The 16412-nt window shown below is 35.9% G+C and overlaps 1 long non-coding RNA gene across 1 annotated transcript; it reads right to left on the bottom strand.

The window, feature by feature from the left end:
- Window positions 1-12237: 12237 nt before the first annotated feature.
- On the bottom strand, window positions 12238-15469 carry LOC145950950 (uncharacterized). Its single transcript, XR_014428777.1, has 2 exons — window positions 14845-15469; window positions 12238-13301 (listed from the first exon to the last, which is right to left on the bottom strand). It is a non-coding gene; the product is annotated as an uncharacterized LOC145950950 (long non-coding RNA).
- Window positions 15470-16412: the final 943 nt, after the last annotated feature.

The following is a 16412-nucleotide window of genomic DNA, read 5'->3' as shown; positions in this document are numbered from 1 at the left end:
CGATCCGACGAAGTTCTGGAATTCCGAGCATTTAGCTTGGAGATTCGAACTTAGTAGAAGGGAAATCCTCCGGATTTCCATAGTTAAAATTTTCTAGGAGGGAGCGAGCAGGCTTGTAGAGCGAGGGAACGCCAAAAAGCTTCCCAGTTTTACTTGAATATAAAAGCACGCTTCAAAGGTTTCTTCTTAAGTCCTTCCTTTTACTGCTTTCTGTGTGTATATTTAACTGTCATCATGTAGATAGTTAAGTTATAATTGTTTAGAATAAGTAAGGATAATTTTTCTTAACTTCTTCTTCGAGTTCCCAAGTAGCATCTCCAGTAACATCATTCCAGATTACCTTTACCAGTGTAATCAGTTTGCCTCTCAACTGCTTGATCCTCCTGTCTGCGATCTGTACATGCATTGTTTCAAATGTAAGGTTATCCTTTAATTGTACTGTATCAGGCATTATTATATGAGAAGGGTCAGAAATATATTTTCTTAACTGAGACACATGGAAGACATTATGGAGATTAGAAAGAAAAGGTGGTAGAGAAATTTGGTAAGCAACAGGACCTATTTTTCTAAGGATTTGATAAGGACCAATAAATCGAGGAGTGAGTTTCTTTGATTTCATTACCCTACCAATACCAGCTGTTGGTGTAACTTTCAAAAATACATGATCACCTTCCTGGAATTCAAGAGGTCGTCTTCTTTTATCAGCATAACTTTTTTGTCTGCTTTGAGTCATTCTCAATTTTTCTTGAATCATTTTGATCTTTTCCGTGGTTTGTTGCACCAATTCAGGACCCAAGATTAAATTCTCTCCTGTCTCAAACCAGCACAAAGGAGTTCTACACCTTCTTCCATATAAAGCTTCATAGGGTGCCATACCTATGCTAGAATGGAAACTGTTGTTATAAGTGAATTCAATCAGAGGCAAGTATTTGTCCCAACTACCAGAATTCTCTAGCACACAAGCTCTCAATAAATCTTCTAGGGATTGTATGGTTCTTTCTGATTGTCCATCTGTTTGAGGATGATATGCAGAGCTAAGACGAAGCTTAGTTCCTAATGCTTGATGTAAACTTCCCCAAAATCTAGAAGTGAATCTAGGATCCCTATCAGATATTATGCTAGATGGTACCCCATGCAATCTTACAATCTCTCTTATATACAGTTCAGTCAATTTTTCTAGAGAATACCTAATGTTGATGGGTAAGAAATGAGCAGATTTTGTTAGTCTATCCACAATAACCCATATGGAATCAAACTTATGAATTGTTCGTGGTAAACCAACTACAAAATCCATTGCTATACTGTCCCATTTCCATTCAGGTATATCTAAGGGTTGTAACATTCCTGCTGGCTTTTGGTGTTCTATCTTAGCTTTTTGACAAATCAAACATGTAGCCACATATTGTGCTATTTCCTTTTTCATTTTGGGCCACCAAAACATCCTTTTGAGATCTTGATACATCTTTGTTGCCCCAGGGTGTATGCTCAACTTGCTCTTATGTGCCTCACCTAAAATTATTTTCTTAATTTCTGAATCATTTGGTACACATATCCTATTATTAAATCTCAAAACTCCTCTTTGATCTAAATCGAACTTTTCACCATCCTTTTGACCTATCAACCTCTTTTTCTTCTGAATGAATTTATCAACTACCTGAGCCTCACCAATTTGTTCATGTAAGTCACTAGTAATTTGAACCGCATGCAATTGTATTTTATCTTGACTTACCGTAGTTGATAAACTCATGTCTCTAAATTTTTCTATCAAATTCATCTTTTGAATCATTAATGAGGAGACATGTAAGGATTTTCTACTCAGTGCATCAGCCACAACATTGGCTTTCCCTGGATGGTAATGTAATTCAAAATCATAATCTTTCAAAAATTCCATCCACCTTCTTTGTCTCATATTCAGTTCCTTTTGATCAAACAAATATTTCAAACTCTTATGATCACTAAAAACATCAAACTTACCACCATACACATAATGTCTCCATATTTTGAGTGCAAAAACAATGGCAGCTAGTTCTAGATCATGGGTTGGGTAATTCCTTTCATGAGCTCTTAACTGTCTAGAAGCATATGCTACTACCCTTCTATCTTGCATAAGAACACACCCTAATCCCATTTTTGAGGCATCACAAAATATGACAAATTGTCCATTAGGATTGGGTAAGGCTAAGACTGGTGCAGTAGTTAATCTTTTCTTAAGCTCCTGAAAACTATTCTCACATTTTTCGGTCCACTCAAAGGGTTGTCCTTTCTTGGTGAGTTGAGTTAAAGGCATAGCTATTTTAGAAAATCCCTCAATGAATCTCCTGTAATATCCTGCCAAACCCAAAAAACTACGGATTTCTGTTACCGTCTTTGGAGGTTCCCATAGTAGAACTGCTTCTACCTTAGATGGATCCACAGACACTCCATCTTTGGAAATCACATGTCCTAAAAACTTAACCTCCTCTAACCAAAATTCACACTTAGAAAGTTTGGCATACAGTTGTTTGTCTTTCAGGATTTGGAGAACAGTTTGAAGGTGTTCTTCATGCTCTTCATGAGTTCGAGAATATATGAGGATATCATCTATAAAGACCACCACAAAATGGTCTAAATACGGACGAAAAATCCTATTCATATAATCCATGAACACTGCAGGTGCATTGGTTACTCCAAAAGGCATTACTTGATATTCATAATGACCATACCTTGTTCTAAATGCAGTTTTCTGTATGTCTTCAGCTTTCACTTTGATTTGATGGTATCCTGATCTTAGATCTATCTTAGAAAATACAGTGGCTCCTTTTAATTGATCCATCAAATCATCTATCCTAGGAAGAGGGTATTTATTCTTTATGGTAAACTTATTTAATTGCCGATAGTCCACACACAGTCTAAAGCTTCCATCTTTCTTTTTGACTAACAAAATAGGAGCCCCCCAAGGTGATACACTAGGGCGTATGAATTATTTTTCAAGTAACTCCTCTAATTGTTTCTTCAACTTAGCTAATTCAGAAGGTGACATCCTATAGGGTGCCATTGAAATTGGTCCAGTTCCAGGTATTAAATCAATCGAAAATTCAATCTCTCTGTCAGGTGGCAAACCAGGAATATCATTAGGAAAGACTTCAGGAAAATTTTGAACGACAGCTATATCTTTCAAGTTGACTTCCTCTTTAGCTTCCATAGAGGATAAGATTAAATATCCTTGAACTTTACCCCAAGGAAACTTGTTTATTGGTTTAGATAATGAAATCGATAGGTCCTTAGGATCAGAAAATATTATAGACTTTTCTGCACAATTAAGAAGAACGTGGTTGGAAGATAACCAGTTCATACCTAAAATCACATCTAATTGTGATAAAGGTAAGCAGATCAAATTTACAAGAAATTTTTTATCGCCAATTGTAACATCTCAGTTTCCAACATGATTATTACTATTATTATTATTATTGTCATTATTATTATGTGGTATCTGGTCATAATTTGGTGGTTATATTTTACTTTAAATATAGATAATTCACACTCCATTTATGCTTAGAAAGATATGTGTGTTGTTGGATCTAATTAGATAGCTGTGAAATTTTTTTAAGAATCATTTCTCGCTGGACTGACTGACAAGTCTCGGTTTTTGGGGCATAACTTGGGTTGTAGTGGTCCAAATGATGAAACATTGGTCTCAATAGAAATCTAAGAGAAAAACGCACAACTTTTACAGAAATAGCCATTTTCAAATTTGGTCGTATAGAAGGACAAAATTGGAATTTTTTTGATACAATTGTTTCTCGCTGGGCTGATTGGCAAGTCTCGGTTTTTGGAGCATAACTTGGGCTGTGATTGTCCAAATGATGTAAAGTCGGTGTCTATGGAAAGATAAGAGAAACCTCTACAACTTTCATGAAGTAACCATTCACACATTCGGCCTTCTAGAAATTCAAATTCGGTGGTCAAAAATCGGTGCGGAAAAGAATATGGCATCCAACTCATCCCATTTCGTTTTGTCTAAGATTTTTTCATTATTTTCCATTATTTTAATGTGTCATGAAGGCTATAAATAGGCCTTCACTTCTCCATTGCAAACCATCCCAAGAAACACTTCTCATTATCTTCTCTTATACTCTCTTCTTTCCCTCTTCTTCTCTTTGAAGACCAAGGGAAATCCAGAGGAAGAGGTTCTGTCCTAATTTTAGCTCCGGTCCCTGTTTTAGACGGAAGGAGCCTTGGGGAGGCAGCTGTGCTATAGTCTCAGTTTCTGCCCGAGTTTCAATTCAAGTTTATCCAAGTAAGGGTGGCATTTATAAAATTAATCTAGTATGCTAAGTAAGGGTAGTACTTATAAGACTTAATCTAGTATACATGAGCATGATAGGAGTAGTATAACTTTTAATATGCTATTTTGTTTGTATGAAGGTTGTTATTTATTTAAGTTGATGGTTGTTATTTATTCAAGTTGGTGGTTGTTTTGGATATTTAATTTGGCATGGTTATGATTATATTTATATATATATAATTATGAAGTATGTTATGTGTATGTGGTTTGGAAAAGTAAATAGGACTGAGAGGAGTAAGGTTATGGATGGGAGATCTCTTGGTGAGATCAGGGATATAATCTTTGGAGAAAATATGGAATTTCGGAATCCCATTGTGAGGATTTCCAATTTGGAATTTTTCCAAGGATTATATAGTAAACCACTTCAGATGTTAGGTGGATTCTGAAGTACTCCTCTAAGTATCTATTTGCTACCGGTATGGGTCTGGGTCGAGTCATACCGATGGATGAGGTGACCCCACCAGGGTTACGTGACGACGTAATCCAACTGTATACTTTCCATGAGAGGTTAGGCGTGAGACATGGGTTGCTGACATGTTTCACCGTATCAACACTTGGTTTGGATAGGTGTTGAGGCCAACATTTGGTTTGGATGTGTTGGTTACATCATGGATTATACGGTGGTGTGACTTTGCTTTGGATGTGGATTATGTATACATATGGTATGGATTGTATACTAGGGTTATGGATTTCTTTAATTAATATGTATGCTATTGGTTTATATCTATCTTGGAAATACATGTTGGTTTGAACAAATAATTGTTAAATGATATTTATACTATGGTTGGTTTTATACGTGCTAACCCTTATGTTTCCATGTGGTGGAACTGTGATGATCTCACTATGTGGGGGAGCAGATCAGGTGTGAAGCCATAGGATAACAAGGAGTCTTCTGGGTAGCTGCTTTGAGAAGTGGCTAGGCTTAGAGCTTGACCAGCACCTAGGGTGTTTCTGTTAATGGTTAATGTTAATATATTTTGGATGACTGTATGATTTTACTGAGAATGACTAATATACTTATGTTTGCTATTATGAAAACAATTTTTACACTCTAGCGTAGCTGGCTTTTGCTCTATTTTTTTTATTATAAATGCTCTTTTATTTTGGTTGGTTATTGATGTGATGACCTAAGGTGGGTCGTTACAATTTTGGTATCAGAGCTGGTCAAGTCTCTTTAGGGTTTGTGGGAAATGGTCTTGTTGCATTTCCGTTGTGTGGAAATGAAAGGAACTTCATGAGTTTCTTGATCTTGATTAGGAATTTCTTATGAGTTTTAGTTTAAACTCATAAAATTCCTTGATTTTTTTTAGGATGGTTGGTAGGGGAAATCATTCTAATTCTTCTTCAAGCATGGATGAGCGGCAAATTGCTCAAGCTATGGAGTTAATTGCTGCTGCTATTGGACAACAGAATACTTTGTTGGCTCAGATGGAGGCCAATCGGGCTGCAGCTGAGACAGCTAGGACTAACGTACCTGATGAGTATAGAGGCTTGTCAGAGTTTAGAAAAGGGAATCCTCCTCAATTCACAGGTGTTGATGGACCAGAAGTTGCTGACCAATGGATTGAAGAAATAGAGAAAATTTTCATGGTGATGCAATGCCCCGAGGAGAGGAAGCTTGTTTATGCTACTTATATGTTGGTGGGTGAGGCTAGCTGCTGGTGGAAAGGTGCTCAGGTTATGATGAAGGCCAGAGGGGAGGCGGTGAATTGGGAGAATTTTAAAAAGGTATTTCTGGAGAAATATTTTCCAGATAGCGCCAGATATGCTAAGGAAGCCGAGTTTTTGAGACTGCAACAAGGGAACATGTCAGTACAGGAGTACGTGGTCAAGTTTGAACACTTGGCTAGATACTATTCTCAAGCTATCACTGAAGCATGGAGATGCAGGAAGTTCAGTGAAGGTCTAAGATTTGAGCTGAAGAAAACCATTGTTCCTATGGGAATTATGGAATTCCCAATGCTGGTTGAAAAGGCAAAAACGGTTGAAAGATTTGAGGGAGGGAATAAAATGGTGAAAGGACCAGAAGGATCATCTGGAAGAGGGAAACAATCTCAAAAGAGACCATCCCAATTTCAGATTGGGAATGCTAATAAGAAACCCATGGGGACTACTACTACAGGAGCTGTTAGATGTTATACGTGTGGAGGCCCACATATGATGAGGGACTGTCCTACAAAGAATTATGCGTGTTTTAAATGTGGCAAGGTGGGTCACATGGCTAAAGATTGCAATATCAGAAATGCTCCAGCTAGAGAGAACCAAAAGGTGGATCGACCTACTGCAGCAGGACGTGTTTTTGCCTTAACAAGTGTTGAAGCTGAAACATCATCTGAGCTAGTAAAGGGGAAGGGCAAAATTGATGGTAATGATATTTCTATTCTATTTGATTCTGGTGCATCACATTCTTTTATTTCTTACGAATGTGTGAGGAGATTAAAATTAGTTGTGAATTCCTTGAGTGTGGATCTAGTTGTTTCTACCCCAGCTTCAGGGTCTGTTTTGACTTCTGAGGTTTGTTTAGGATGTACAATAGAAGTAGAAGGGCGTTGTTATAAGGTGAACTTGTTTTGTTTACCTTTATCGGATTTGGATGTGATTTTAGGGATGGACTGGCTTTCTATCAATAAGATTTTGATAGATTGTTCAGAGAAGAGATTAATCTTTCCTGCTGTTAAACAGGAAAGGTTTATTTCTAATAGACAGGTGGATGGGTTGTTGAAGGATGGAGCTCTAGGGTTTATGATCCTATCCTTTATTAGTGTAGAGAATGAAAAATTGTTGAATAGTATTGAGGTTGTTAGAGAGTTTCCAGAAGTTTTTCCAGATGATATTCCTGGATTACCACCAAAGCGAGAGTTGGAGTTTAGTATTGATCTTATACCAGGGGCGGGACCAGTATCCATTTCTCCTTATAGAATGGCACCAGCAGAGTTGTCAGAATTGAAAAAGCAGATTGAAGAACTTTTGGAGAAGCAGATGATCAGACCTAGTGTCTCTCCGTGGGGAGCACCCGTGTTATTAGTAAAGAAGAAGGATGGTAGTATGAGGTTATGTGTAGATTATAGGCAGTTAAATAAACTGACAATCAAGAATAAGTACCCATTGCCAAGGATCGATGATTTGATGGATCAGTTAAAAGGAGCTTCTGTTTTCTCCAAGATTGATTTGAGGTCTGGGTATCACCAGATACGGGTAAAGGAGGAGGACATACCAAAGACTGCTTTCAGGACTCGGTATGGTCATTATGAGTATATTGTCATGCCTTTTGGAGTGACGAATGCTCCAGCTATTTTCATGGATTATATGAATAGGATTTTCAGACCTTTTTTGGATAAGTTTGTTGTAGTATTCATTGATGATATTCTAGTTTACTCTAGATCTGTAGAAGAACATAGAGAACATTTGAGGATAGTTTTGCAAGTATTGAAGGAGAAACAATTATTTGCAAAATTATCAAAATGTGAGTTTTGGCTATCTGAAGTTAAGTTCTTGGGCCATGTAATATCTGGACAAGGAATCGCAGTTGATCCTACTAAGGTGGAAGCAGTTTTGAGGTGGGAGCGTCCGAAATCAGTTACTGAAGTTAGAGGTTTTGTGGGATTGGCTGGCTATTATAGAAGATTCATAGAAGGATTTTCTAAAATAGTTATGCCTTTAACACAGCTAACCAGGAAGGATCATCCCTTTGTATGGACGGAGGAGTGTGAAAGGAGTTTTCAAGAGTTAAAGGAAAAGCTGACGTCGTCTCCAGTGTTGATTTTGCCAGATCCTAATAAATCTTTTGAGGTTTATTGTGATGCATCTCATCAAGGTTTAGGATGTGTTCTTATGCAAGATAGGCAGGTTGTGGCCTATGCATCTAGGCAGTTAAAGACTCATGAACGGAATTATCCTACGCATGATCTAGAGTTGGCGGCGGTAGTTTTTGCTTTGAAGATTTGGAGGCATTATCTCTATGGGGCAAAGTTTGATGTGTTCAGTGATCATAAGAGTCTGAAATATTTGTTTGATCAGAAAGAGTTAAATATGAGGCAAAGGAGGTGGATTGAATTTTTGAAAGATTATGATTTTCAGTTAATGTACCATCCAGGTAAAGCAAATGTGGTGGCAGATGCTTTGAGTAGAAAATCTCTCCATATGTCTTACATGATGGTTAAAGAGATGGAGTTGGTAGAGAAATTCAGGGATATGAATCTTAACGTGGTGGTTGCCCCAAATTTCATTAGTTGTGGTATGACTACCATTACTAGTGATTTCTTAGAGATGGTGAAACAAAAACAAGTTCAGGATGCGAGTTTGAACAAGGTTAAGGAGTTGATGAGTTCTGGGAAAGCTGAAGGATTTGAACAAGGTACAGATGGAATTTTGAGGTACAAGAGTAGAATTTGTATTCCACAGGATGAGGAGTTGAAGAAATTGATATTTGAGGAAGCTCATAAAAGCAAATTGAGTGTACATCCAGGTATGACAAAAATGTATCAAGATTTGAAGAAAATGTTTTGGTGGAATGGGATGAAAAGGGAGATAGCTGAGTATGTTGCATCTTGCATTGTGTGTCAAAAAGCTAAAGTGGAACATCAAAAACCAGGAGGTTTGTTACAAATGATGGAGATCCCTGAATGGAAATGGGATAGTATAACCATGGATTTTGTTGTTGGATTACCAAGGTCTGCTAAGAATTGTAATTCTATTTGGGTGATCGTGGATAGATTAACTAAGTGTGCTCATTTTCTTCCGGTGAATATAAAGTGGTCCTTAGAAAGGTTAACTCAATTGTATATTAAGGAGATTGTTAGATTACATGGTGTGCCCTCTAGTATCATCTCTGATAGGGATCCTCGTTTTACATCCCGATTTTGGCAGAGTTTGCATCAGGCGTTAGGAACTAAGTTAAGACTCAGTTCTGCTTATCACCCACAAACTGATGGGCAGTCTGAGAGGACTATTCAATCTTTGGAGGACTTGTTGAGGGCTTGTATTTTGGATCATCTAGGGAGTTGGGAAGAGATGTTGCCTTTGGTTGAGTTCACTTATAATAACAGTTTTCACGCAAGTATAGAAATGGCACCATTTGAGGCTCTGTATGGGAGGAAGTGTCGAACACCTTTGTGTTGGTTTAAAGAAGGAGAATCAATGATGGTGGGACCAGAGATTATCTTGCAAACTACTGAAAAGGTGAAACAAATTCAGGGAAGAATGAGAGCTACTCAGAGTCGACAAAAGTCTTATGCGGACAAGAGGAGGAAACCTTTGGAATTTTCAGAGGGAGAACATGTATTTTTGAAGGTAACTCCTACCACAGGTGTGGGAAGAGCTATCAAAGCGAAGAAGTTGAATCCTAAGTTTATTGGACCGTATCAAATTCTCAAGAGGATTGGACCAGTGGCATATCAGATTGCATTACCTCCATTTCTATCTAATCTGCATGATGTATTCCATGTGTCACAACTGAGGAAGTATATTCACGATCCGAGTCATGTCTTGGAATCAGAGGCAGTGCAAGTGAAGGAGAATTTAACTTTTGAGAAACAACCAGTTTCAGTGGCAGACAAGAGAGTTAAGAAGTTGCGAGGTAAATCTATCAATTTGGTGAAGGTTATTTGGGATGCAGACACTAATGAAGCCACTTGGGAGTTGGAAGACAATATGAAGGATCAATACCCATATCTCTTTTGAGTAAGTGAATTTTCGGGGACGAAAATTTTTGTTGTTGGGGAGAATTGTAACATCTCAGTTTCCAACATGATTATTACTATTATTATTATTATTGTCATTATTATTATGTGGTATCTGGTCATAATTTGGTGGTTATATTTTACTTTAAATATAGATAATTCACACTCCATTTATGCTTAGAAAGATATGTGTGTTGTTGGATCTAATTAGATAGCTGTGAAATTTTTTTAAGAATCATTTCTCGCTGGACTGACTGACAAGTCTCGGTTTTTGGGGCATAACTTGGGTTGTAGTAGTCCAAATGATGAAACATTGGTCTCAATAGAAATCTAAGAGAAAAACGCACAACTTTTACAGAAATAGCCATTTTCAAATTTGGTCGTATAGAAGGACAAAATTGGAATTTTTTTGATACAATTGTTTCTCGCTGGGCTGATTGGCAAGTCTCGGTTTTTGGAGCATAACTTGGGCTGTGATTGTCCAAATGATGTAAAGTCGGTGTCTATGGAAAGATAAGAGAAACCTCTACAACTTTCATGAAGTAACCATTCACACATTCGGCCTTCTAGAAATTCAAATTCGGTGGTCAAAAATCGGTGCGGAAAAGAATATGGCATCCAACTCATCCCATTTCGTTTTGTCTAAGATTTTTTCATTATTTTCCATTATTTTAATGTGTCATGAAGGCTATAAATAGGCCTTCACTTCTCCATTGCAAACCATCCCAAGAAACACTTCTCATTATCTTCTCTTATACTCTCTTCTTTCCCTCTTCTTCTCTTTGAAGACCAAGGGAAATCCAGAGGAAGAGGTTCTGTCCTAATTTTAGCTCCGGTCCCTGTTTTAGACGGAAGGAGCCTTGGGGAGGCAGCTGTGCTATAGTCTCAGTTTCTGCCCGAGTTTCAATTCAAGTTTATCCAAGTAAGGGTGGCATTTATAAAATTAATCTAGTATGCTAAGTAAGGGTAGTACTTATAAGACTTAATCTAGTATACATGAGCATGATAGGAGTAGTATAACTTTTAATATGCTATTTTGTTTGTATGAAGGTTGTTATTTATTTAAGTTGATGGTTGTTATTTATTCAAGTTGGTGGTTGTTTTGGATATTTAATTTGGCATGGTTATGATTATATTTATATATATATAATTATGAAGTATGTTATGTGTATGTGGTTTGGAAAAGTAAATAGGACTGAGAGGAGTAAGGTTATGGATGGGAGATCTCTTGGTGAGATCAGGGATATAATCTTTGGAGAAAATATGGAATTTCGGAATCCCATTGTGAGGATTTCCAATTTGGAATTTTTCCAAGGATTATATAGTAAACCACTTCAGATGTTAGGTGGATTCTGAAGTACTCCTCTAAGTATCTATTTGCTACCGGTATGGGTCTGGGTCGAGTCATACCGATGGATGAGGTGACCCCACCAGGGTTACGTGACGACGTAATCCAACTGTATACTTTCCATGAGAGGTTAGGCGTGAGACATGGGTTGCTGACATGTTTCACCGTATCAACACTTGGTTTGGATAGGTGTTGAGGCCAACATTTGGTTTGGATGTGTTGGTTACATCATGGATTATACGGTGGTGTGACTTTGCTTTGGATGTGGATTATGTATACATATGGTATGGATTGTATACTAGGGTTATGGATTTCTTTAATTAATATGTATGCTATTGGTTTATATCTATCTTGGAAATACATGTTGGTTTGAACAAATAATTGTTAAATGATATTTATACTATGGTTGGTTTTATACGTGCTAACCCTTATGTTTCCATGTGGTGGAACTGTGATGATCTCACTATGTGGGGGAGCAGATCAGGTGTGAAGCCATAGGATAACAAGGAGTCTTCTGGGTAGCTGCTTTGAGAAGTGGCTAGGCTTAGAGCTTGACCAGCACCTAGGGTGTTTCTGTTAATGGTTAATGTTAATATATTTTGGATGACTGTATGATTTTACTGAGAATGACTAATATACTTATGTTTGCTATTATGAAAACAATTTTTACACTCTAGCGTAGCTGGCTTTTGCTCTATTTTTTTTATTATAAATGCTCTTTTATTTTGGTTGGTTATTGATGTGATGACCTAAGGTGGGTCGTTACACCAATAAAAATAGGACAGTCTGAACAAACCTTATTGGCAATTACAGATTTGTTTGTAGGGGTTGAAACAATCAAATTATTCTCTAAAGAAGAAATTGGTAATTGGAGGTATTGAACACAATTATTGGAGATAAAAGAATGAGTTGCGCCTGAATCATACAGTACATTTAAAGTTTTGCCTTTAATGAAACATTTACCTTGTATTAGATCATTGTTTTGAGCAGCTTCAGTTCCGGTCATGGTGTAAACTCTTCCAGTTGTAGAAGGTCTTGGTTTGGATCCGGAAATATTCACGTGCGTCTTTGGTTGTCCACACTCAGAAAATACATGACCAGGCTTTCCACACTTGAAACAAACAGGTCCTTTGAGATGACAATCTTTAGTATAATGACCCTGTCCACACTTAAAACACTTGGCTTGATTATTAATGGACCTACTGGAATTTCCTGCAAATTGAGAAGATTGGGGTTTCTATTGTGGTCGAACATAAGGTTTTCTTTCATTATCCCTTTTCTTACTAAATTGAGGGCCAAAAGATTTTGGTCTATTATCCTTATTATGATCAAAACCTTCCAAAAATCGACACTTGTGTATTAATGTGGGAAAATCAGAGATTTCCAATATCCCTACTGCCTTTCTTAATTCTGATCTAAGTCCATCCTCGAATTTAATACACTTCATCCTCTCATCAGGGTGATAAAAGAAAGTAGAGTATTTTCCCAATTCCTCAAACTTAGAAGCATATTCTCCCACTGTCATATTCCCTTGTTTTAACTGCATAAATTCTATTTCTTTAGCCCTCCTAACATCATTAGGAAAATATTTTTCAAAAAATTTGGTTTTAAATACTTCCCATGTAATGATTATTCCCCCTCCTTCTAATAATCTCCTGGTACTATCCCACCAATATTCTGCTTCTCCTACTAACATAAATACTGCATAATTTACTTTTTGGTTGTCAGGACAGTTCATAGCTCGAAATATTTTTTCTATTTCTTTAATCCATAATTCAGCTTTTTCAGGATTGTATCCTCCATCAAATTGGGAAGGGTTATTGCTTCTGAATTCTACAAGTCCTTGTGACTCTCCTGTTCTTCCTGGTGGTTGATTCCTTAACAAGGCGGCAGCCATGTCCCTAATAGCTTGTACAGCCTCTGTTAGTTCGGTATTCCTTCTTCCTGCCATCTGTAATTTTATAGATTAGCTTATAATAGAAACATGGTTAGCACATTTCCCCAAGTTACACATGGAACGTTGCTCTGATACCATTAAATGTAACGCCTAATTCTAATACCCAAATTATACAATATAAAATTATAAAATTTTATAATATTTTATAATTATATCATTAACAATATCTATATATTTATTTAATAAAAATAAAAGTAAAGAAAAGAATATCTTGTGAATTTAATACATAACATATCGTTCTAAAATATTTAGAATAACGTATTATTTTACACATTATTCCTTTTCCTTACTCTATTAATACAATATATATATATTCATAACGGAAAGAAAATTACAATTAAAATAATATGATTGACAAGTAAAGTTATAACAGATCCATCAAATAGCCTCCGTATTCCAATTTCCTTCCATGTAGGATAGCAGTAACAATAACAGCAAAATGATCTGGAATCTCAAGTTGATCCATCTATTTATAATATATTTAATTAAAAAAAAACAAAGAAAAGAAAGGAGTAAGAACAATATCCAATAAATACAATAATTCGAACGAATAAACATAATTATTTATGTATAAAATTTTAACATATATATATATATAAATATATATTTATACAGATTAAATATTAGATTTTCTTGATACAATAAAATTTGAATTATACTTGTAGTGACTAGTCAGGATAAATGAGCATCATTATAATACCAACCAAAAATTATTCCACCTCCATTTCTTACTCATTTAAATCCCCAAGGTTAAACCTCCAGCTACAAATAATTCAAACTTTATCGTCTATGGCCATAGAGTATTAATTATCTTTAAAATGAGTAAAAGACATTTTAACAAATTATATTAATCATAAAAAAAAATTACTCAAAATAGATTTTAAGAATAATCATAGAATAAGTAATAGTAATTAAAGGTTAAACAAATATATGAGGTTAGAAACACCCCACTAAATAATAACGTAAATAAATAAACATAATAATTAAAAGTTAAATAGTTAGATGAGGTTAGGAACACCTCACTGAATAAATATAACAATAACATAGTAAATAAAAGTTAAGTAGTTAGATGAGGTTAGGAACACCTCACTGAATAAATATAACAATAACATAAATAAACATTGTAATTAAAAGTTAAGTAGTTAAATGAGGTTAAGAACACCTCACTGAATAAATATAACAATAACATAGTAATTAAAAGTTAAGTAGTTAGATGAGGTTAGGAACACCTCACTGAATAAATATAACAATAACATAGTAATTAAAAGTTAAGTAGTTAGATGAGGTTAGGAACACCTCACTGAATAAATATAACAATAACATAGTAAATAAAAGTTAAGTAGTTAGATGAGGTTAAAAACACTTCACTGAATAAATATATAAATATAGTGCAGTTAGAAACACCTTACTGAATAAATATATAAATATAGTGAGGTTAGGGGCACCCCACTAAATAAATATAATCAAATAAATGCATAAATAATTATACATAATAGTATATAACATTTTAAAAAGATAAGGTTCTCCTCCCCCTTACCTAGATAAGTAGGAGTTGAAACTAGTGCAATATCTCTCTAAAAACTTGGGCAGAATCTCTTCCTCTTTCTCCTTAAACAAGGCACTAGAGCAGAACCTCCTTTTCTTTCTCCTTCTCTCTCTCTTACTTTCTCTCTCTATTTCTCCAGAATTTCCTTCTCTCTAGAATTCTGAATTTTCAAAACCTTAGGCCCCTATTTATAGAAATTTTGAAGTTACTATGCACTATGCACTATTCATTAAAATAATATTATAAGTTACTATGCACTATTCATTAAAATATTCAAATTAATTATAAAATTGAACCTTTCTTCCCTCGTGCCACCCTTAACAGCCATTTACTATTCACGTATACGTATACGTGAATAGTAAAATACGTATATGTGAATAGTAAAAATACGTATACATGAATAGTAAAAATATGTATATGTGAATAGTAAAAATACGTATACATGAATAGTAAAAATACGTATAAAAATATGATAAACTTTCTAATAATCTCAATAAATATTTAAAATCAAAATAACCTGTTTTATTTAATAAAATTTTGAATATTACAGCCAATGTCAAATGTGCATCTGTACACTATTGTTGGAGCTTTCTTCTGATCTATTGTAATTATTTGGATTTCAGTTCTTCAAGTGTGGGATGTGCTCCTTTTTGAAGGAAACCGAGTCATGCTCTTTAGAACTGCAATTGCTTTAATGGAGCTATATGGTACTGGCTAAAACTATTTTTTGTTTCAAACTATATATAGTAGTTCTTGAAAAAGTAAACTAGCAATGCTTTAGCCTTACATATCTTCACAGAACTTAATTTCACTTCACTGTGTCTTGTAGGTCCAGCATTGGTAACAACAAAGGATGCTGGAGATGCAGTTACTTTACTTCAGTCATTGGCTGGGTCCACATTTGATAGCAGTCAGCTTGTATTGACAGCTTGCATGGGTTACCAAAATATAAATGAAACTCGTTTGCTTCTCAGTCTCATCCAAGCTGCATACTTTGTAAACCTTTTATTATTTCAGTACATGTCATTTTTTGGTTTTGTAGACCCCTAAAATTGTCCGGGACGGAAATAAGACTCGAAGACTCTCGAAGATCAAAGGAAAGTCAGCCAGAAGGACTCCCAGAAGACCATAGGATGACTATCTATAGGTTTAGAGGTCTTAGAGTAGCAAAAAATAAGAAAGTGGGAGGTCTAGAGCTCAATACGGCCTCCTTGGAGTTCAGTACGGCCGTACTGCACATTTTGTACTACAATACGGCCGTACTGAAACCAATACGGCCGTATTGAAGCTCAATACGGCCTCCCTTGAGTTCAATACGGCCGTATTGCATGTTTTGCACTACAATACGGGCCGTATTGAATCAATACGGCCGTATTGAAGTGTCGGTGCTTCAATACGGCCGTACTGAATTCAATACGGCCGTATTGAAGTGCAAAAATGCAATATGGGCCGTATTGAACCCAGGGGCCGTATTGAGCCCCATTCATATAAATAGGAGGTCATTTGGACGTCCTTCCACACTTCTACACACGGTTTTGACTCCCTCCTTGAGTATTCTG

Source organism: Cajanus cajan, chromosome 8 (genome assembly GCF_000230855.2).
Source record: "Cajanus cajan strain Asha chromosome 8, NIPB_CcT2T_4, whole genome shotgun sequence".
In the NCBI taxonomy this organism is placed as follows: Eukaryota; Viridiplantae; Streptophyta; class Magnoliopsida; order Fabales; family Fabaceae; genus Cajanus; species Cajanus cajan.
Note: the sequence above shows the minus strand (reverse complement) of the source record. Positions and strands in the feature narration are given on the sequence as shown.